The 6,912-nt window shown below is 42.9% G+C and overlaps 2 non-coding genes across 2 annotated transcripts; both read right to left on the bottom strand.

The window, feature by feature from the left end:
• Nucleotides 1-4,378: 4,378 nt before the first annotated feature.
• TRNAV-AAC (transfer RNA valine (anticodon AAC)) lies at nt 4,379-4,451 on the bottom strand. Its single transcript has one exon. It is a non-coding gene; the product is annotated as a tRNA-Val (tRNA).
• Nucleotides 4,452-6,590: 2,139 nt separating this feature from the next.
• Nucleotides 6,591-6,663, bottom strand: TRNAV-UAC (transfer RNA valine (anticodon UAC)). Its single transcript has one exon. It is a non-coding gene; the product is annotated as a tRNA-Val (tRNA).
• Between the last annotated feature and the right edge of the window lie 249 nt (nt 6,664-6,912).

The following is a 6,912-nucleotide window of genomic DNA, read 5'->3' as shown; positions in this document are numbered from 1 at the left end:
TATTGTAGGATTGAGGGTTGGCATTCAAGTCATCCACCTTATGATGTACACTAGCAATATCGCCTACCTTCCTACCGCTTCCGGCACCAAACATAATGGTCTGGCCCTCCTACGTTTAATCACAAATTTCAGATATTTGTATTACACACTTCTGGGTGGCATTGACGATAGAATACACCCAGCTCTAGATGTCAGTTACCAATGCGGTCCCCGGTCCTTCTCAGGGCCCACCGCCTCCTCCTCCTGCTGTTGTTGCAGCCTGTCAGTACTCCATTCACTAAATTTTTATTACACACCTATGTGTGATATTGACTATGCACTACACCCAACTCTAGATGCCAGTTACCAGTGCGGTCCCTGCTCTTTCTTAGGGCCCACTGCCTCCTCCTGCTGCTGCTGTTGCCACCTGTCAGTACTCTATTCACTAAATTGTATTACACGCTTCTGTGTGGCATTGACAAAACACTACACCCAGCTCTAGATGCCAGTTACCAATGCGGTCCATGCTCCTTCTCAGGGCCCACCGCCTCCTCCTCCTGCTGTTGTCACCGCCTGTCAGTACTCCATTCACTAAAATTGTATTACACACTTCTTTGTGGCATTGACGATGCACTACACCCAGCTCTAGATGCCAGTTACCAATGTGGTCCACGCTCCGTCTCAGGGCTCACCACCACCTCCTGCTGCGGCTGCTGCGGCCTGTCAGTACTCCATTCACTAAAATTGTATTACACACTTACGTGTGGCATTGATGATGCATTACACCCAGCTCTAGATGCGGGTTACCAATGCTGTCCCCGCTCCTTCTCAGGGCCCACCGCCTCCTCCTGCTTCTACTGCTGCAGCCTGTCATTCACTAAAATTTTATTACACACTTCTGTGTGGCATTGACGATGCACTATACCCAGCTCTCCATGACACTTACCAATGCGGTCTCCCTGGCGATAGCTGACCAGATGCCACACACTGCTACTGCTCCTGATGACCCACTCTCCGTCTCTGGTCCTCCATCCTTTTGTGTATTTTGACCGCGCTACTTCTCCACAACTTTATGGGTGGCATTCCTAACACATGTGATCCAGGTTATGATGCCAGCTAGCAACGTGGTCTCCTGCTGTTTTGACAGCAGGTACTGCTGCTAGTGGGTTGAGTTCACACATAGCGCCACCCTGTTTCAATGTCCTAATGTTTATGCTGCCTTCTGTACTCTGTCCATCATGCAAAAATCCTTTTTGTCCGCTGTAACTTTACCTACCATTTTCTGGACAACCACAAAGTCTTTTGGAACTTTTGTGTTTTCCCTTGATGCCACTGCTCTCCTACACATACCTAGCAAATTTGGTGGTTCTAACATGTATGGGGGCTTTGTTAATAATGTTTAAAGTCGGCTTATTTGACTTTAATGGAATTCGCGGAATCGGTTTGCCAAAATTTCACAGACCCATCGGTAGTTCAAGGAAATTTTTGCGAGACTGTCAGAGGCCTTCTCGCTCATCCGTACTCTTGACCAGCCCTGGCTATTAAGCTAGCTCACAAACTGCACTCTGTGTTCGTGCAATGTGTCTCCATTGTGCCGAGCCCCCTAGCTCTGCTGAGCTAGTTCCTGTTCACCCGCTGCTTAATTCAGTGTTTCCTCTGTCTTATCAAGTCTGTTGGTTCCCAGCCAACTTCCCAGTGTTCTTGTCTGTCTGTGGATATCCCTGAGTCACCTGTGCCTCCTGTTGCTTCCAGTGTCTTTTGTGTTCCCTGTGTCTGCAGTGAACCCTTTGGCACTGGTGTCTGTCTCCTGGATCCCTGGCAATTGACCCCTGGCTTGTTACCTGACCTCTCTTGCTTGCTGCCTTCCTCGACTATCCTTCTGCTTTTTGATTTGGTACTGTGTTTTGCCCACCTCAATGTGCCCAAAAACCCCAACCTGGCAGTAACCAGTGGCGCAACATCCTCACCACTAGAGGGTCTAGAGAAGACCTGTTTACTGCTTGGACTCTGTGCCTTGGCCCTTCTCAGGTCTCACACCACCTCCATGCAAGCTGTAGTGACTCCTAGTGGTCCTGTCTCTCCATGCGTGACAGTACATAAATGTCTTGAAACCAAGGAATAAGGTACATTTTTCAGGACCATTTAGGCGCTTCCATCCTTTCATAAATAGCACTTTTTGTCACTTTTAAAATTTATTTCTACCACTTTATCAAGCCCAGGAAAGCATTTTACTGGGGTTCAGACCCAGGACCTTATGCGTGTAAAGCTGACGTGATTATTGCTACAATATGGAACTATTACAAGCAGCTATCACCAACACTCACCTTTAAACATTACCGCCTTTATTAGTTATTGAGTCTTAGAATGGAGGACAGTAAGGTGCAAAATTTAAAATTTTTCAATCTGGTTTGCAGGAGGACATCTATCAAAAGCTGGAAAATGCCATTCTCTAAGCAGGGGTGGGACCTTCGACACCACCCATCAACCCATGCATAGCAGGCTTTTGACATTTTTACCACAGCCATTTCAGAATCCAGCCATTTAATCCATCCTTTTATATAAAGCACATTGCCCCTTTTTGATAGGAGTTAAGCTTTTAAAAGGGATTTCTACCACTTTCTTAAGTGTTAGAAAGCACTTCTGAAGTTCAGACCCAAGACTTTCTGGCTGTATAGCAGACGTGACAACCACTACACTATGGAACCATGAAAAATGTATGGAGCTGTAACCAACATACAATTTTAAACATGACCGTCTTTATTAGTGAGTCTGAGAATGAGAGATCAAGGAAGGAGTTGACATCATCCTAACCCCTTAAAGAAAAGGTACAATCTGTGGAGGACAGTGAGGTGCAGAATTTGGAATTTTAGCATCTGGTTTCCAGAAGGAAATCTAGCGCAAACTGGAAAACACCATTCCCTATGCGGGGGTGGGGGCCTTCGACGCCACCCATCATTCATACACAGTGTGCTTTTATCTTTCCTACAACAGCCACTTACGAAAAACACAGAGCTTTGTCTATGAAACCATTACAGTTAGGACCTCTACCAGAATTCAAGCAGCATGGCAGATGGACCATAAGAGACAAAAAAGGGGGTTTTCACATAGTCTCTAGCATTCTGTTGTATTCTTGGACAAATATTATACGAGTTGTAACATTTGTGACTCTATTGTGTTTGCATTTAACTGTCTGAAATACCGAAATGGATATAAAATCTCAGGTATATATTTCCAATGATCAATGGAACTGAGTAAGCCAAATGGAAGTTCTTGATTTCCAGCAAAACCAAGGCAAAATGAAAGGGTCTTGGTGCTACCAGCATTTTGTAAAGTAGCAAGCATATGGATGGATACAGTTTAATGGTGATGGCAATTTAAATGCGATTTGTACTGCTTTCTCTTTACACTTTTACACTTCTCTTTCTCTTTACACTTTAGTGATCCCACTGGGATTCGGACCCAGGACCTTTTGCATGTTAAGTGGATGTGATAACTACTACACTATGGAACCTTGACAAGCCAATGGGGCTGTCACCAAGGCTCAACTTTAAACATGACCACCATTATTAGTTGGTGAGCTTTAAAATAAAGGGATCAGTAATGTGCCAACATGATCCTAACCCGCTAATGAGAAGGGACGTCCTTTGGAGGACAGTAAGGTGCACAATTTGGAATTTTTAGCCCCTCAAATGCAGGAGAGCATCCAGCACAAACTGGTAAACAGCATTGCCTAAGCAGGGGTGGGGCCTTCGACACCACCCATCAACCCATGCATAGCACGCTTTTGATATTTTTACCACAGCCATTTGAGAATGCAGCCAGTTAATCCATCCCTTTATATAAAGCATATTGCCCCTTTTTGATAGGAGTTACACTTTTAAAAGTGATTTCTAATACTTTCTTAAGAGTTAGAAAGCACTTCTGTGGTTCCACTGGGATTCAGACCCAGGACTGTTCTGCATGGTAAGCAGGTGTGATAACCGCTACACTATGGAACCTTGACAAGCAAAGCTTGCTGTCATCAAGACTCAACTTTAAACATGACCGCCTTTGTTAGTGAGTATTAGAATGGAGGGATGAGTGAAGTTCTAACATCATCCTAACCCCTTTCAGAGAAGGAACGTTCTGTGGAGGACAGTGAGGTGCACACTTTGGAGTTTTGGCATCTGGTTTGCAGGAGGACATCTAGCACAAAGTGGAAAACACTATTCTCTAAGCAGGCTTGGGTGCCTTCAACACCACTCATGCATAGCACACTTCTGACATATTTTACACAGCCATTTGAAAATGCAGCCAGTTAATCTATCCCTTTATATAAAGCTTATTGCCCCTTTTTGATCGGAGTTACACTTATAAAAGTGATTTCTAACACTTTCTTAAGTGTTAGAAAGCACTTCTGTAGTTCCACTGGGATTCGGACCCAGGACTTTCTGCATGTTAAGCAGATGTGATAACCGCTACACTATGGAACCTTGACAAGCAAAAGTGCCTCTCATCAAGACTCAACTTTAAACATGACCACCTTTATTAGTTAGTGAGTCTTAGAATGGAGGGATGAGTGAAGTTCTAACATCATCCTAACCCATTTCAGAGAAGGGATGTTCTGTGGAGGACAGTGAGGTGCACAAATTTGGAATTTTGCAACTTGTTTGCCGAGAGACAACTTACACCAAACTGGAAAACACATTTCCCAATTAAGGGGGGGGGACTTCGACACCAACTATCACTCATGCATAGTGCCTTTAACTTTTCTACAATAGCCACTTAAGAAAAGCTCAGAGTTTCTTCTATTAAACCATAACAGTTAGGACTGCTACCAGACTTGAAGCACCATGGTAGATGGTCCAAAAGAGACACAAAATGGTGTTTTCACATTGTTTCTCGCTTTCTGTTGTATTCTTGGACAAATATCATTTGAGCTGTCGGATTTGGGATTAAGCTGCCAGGTTTTCCGGATTTTGGATTAAGCTGTCTGGATTACCCAAGTGGGTATAAAATCTCAGGTATATATTTCCAATGATAAATGGAACTGAGTAAGCCAATTGGAACTATTCGAAAAGTCTTGATTTCTAGCAAAACCAAGGCAGGATGAAAGGGTCTTGGTACTACTAGCATTGTGGAAAGTAGCAAGCATCTGCATGGATACTTGTTGATAGTGATGGCACAAGGAACCCAGGGGTACCACTCAGTGTGAATGATAAGGAACCAGCTGATGCCCTCCTCTTGATTCAAGAAATGGGCTTTTTGGAGTGGGAATCAAACATAGGCAGCAGTGGCATGAGCACTGAACAAACATACTGGACCACCAGAGAACACAGAAATGGTTGCATACAATAATCATAAGGAAGTTAAAAGCAAGCTACCATCTATCTTTCTAGGATATAGCCACTGTTAGCATTATAGCAGAAAACAAAATATCTTCAAACCAAGCAATGAGGTAGATTTATAGGGTTACTGTTTAGACATGACTAACATTTTACTAATCAATCCCTTTATAAAAAGCAAATTGTCACTTTTCCATATGAGATCCACTTTTAAAAGGAATTTCTACCACATTGTCAAGTGTTAGAAAGCGCTTCCGTGATACCGACCAAGGATTTTATGTGTGTATAGTAGACGTGATAACCACTACATTATGGAACCATAATAAACAGATGTAGCTGTCAATAACATGCAATTTTAAACATGACCGTCTTCATTAGTGCGTCTTAGAATGAGGAATCAGTGAAGAGTTGCCATTATCCTAACCTGTAAAGGAAAAGGGACGTTCTGTGGAGGACAATAAGGTGCACAATTTGGAATTTTAGCATTTGGTTCGCATGAGGACATCTACCACAAACTGGAAAACACCATTCCCTAAGCAAGAGTTGGTGCCTTTGACACCACCCATGATGCATGGATGGTGCGCTTTTATCTTTTGTACAACAGCCACCTAAGAAAAACTCTTAGAATCTTCAATGGGATCATAAGAAACAAAAAATGGTGTTTTCATATAGTTTCTCGCTTTCTGTTGAATTCTTGGACAAACATCATTTGATTTGTCACATTTGTGACATTATGGTGTTTCAATTAAACTGTCTGGATTACCCAAGTGGGTAAAAAAAATCTCAGGTATATATTTCCAATGATGATTGGAACTGAGTAAGCCAGTTGGATGCGGAAAGTCTTGATTTCCAGCAAAACCATGGCAGAATGAAAGGGTCTTGGCACTACTAGCTTTGTGGAAAGTAGCAAGCATCTGGATGGGATAAAGAACCAGCTGATGCTTTACACTTGATCCAAGAAATGGGCTTTCTGGACTGGGAATAAAACATAGACAGCAGCAGTGTGAGCATTGCATTAAACACACCAGACCACCAGAAAACACTGGGGTGGCTGTATACAAAAATCATGAGGAAGCCAAAAGCAAGCTAGCATTTATCTTTGTAGTGTATAGCTACTGTTAGCATTCTAGCAAGAAACACATATCTTAAAACCTAGCAATGAGGTAGATTTTTAGGGTTACTGATTAGGCATGTTTAACATTTTACTAATATATGTCACTTTTGCATTGGAGATAGACTTTTAAAAGTGATTTCTACTGCTTTTGCAAGCGTTAGAAAGCACTTTAGTGATTCCACTGGGATTCGGACCCAGGACCTTCTGCGTGTAAAGCAGATGTGATAACCACTACACTATGGAACCTTGACAAGAGAATGCAGCTGTCACCAAGACTCAACTTTAATTGTGACCGCCTTTATTAGTAAGTTTTATAATGGAGGGATCAGTGAAGCATCGACAGCATCCTAACCCTTTTAAGAGAAGGGACATTCTGTGGAGGACAGTGAGGTGCACAATTTGGAATATTGCCATCTGGCAATACCACCACCCATCACTCATGCATTGCACGCTTCTGACATTTTTACCACAGCCATTTAAGAATGCAGCCATTTA

This window comes from Pyxicephalus adspersus, chromosome Z (genome assembly GCF_032062135.1).
Source record: "Pyxicephalus adspersus chromosome Z, UCB_Pads_2.0, whole genome shotgun sequence".
Taxonomy (NCBI): Eukaryota; Metazoa; Chordata; class Amphibia; order Anura; family Pyxicephalidae; genus Pyxicephalus; species Pyxicephalus adspersus.
Note: the sequence above shows the minus strand (reverse complement) of the source record. Positions and strands in the feature narration are given on the sequence as shown.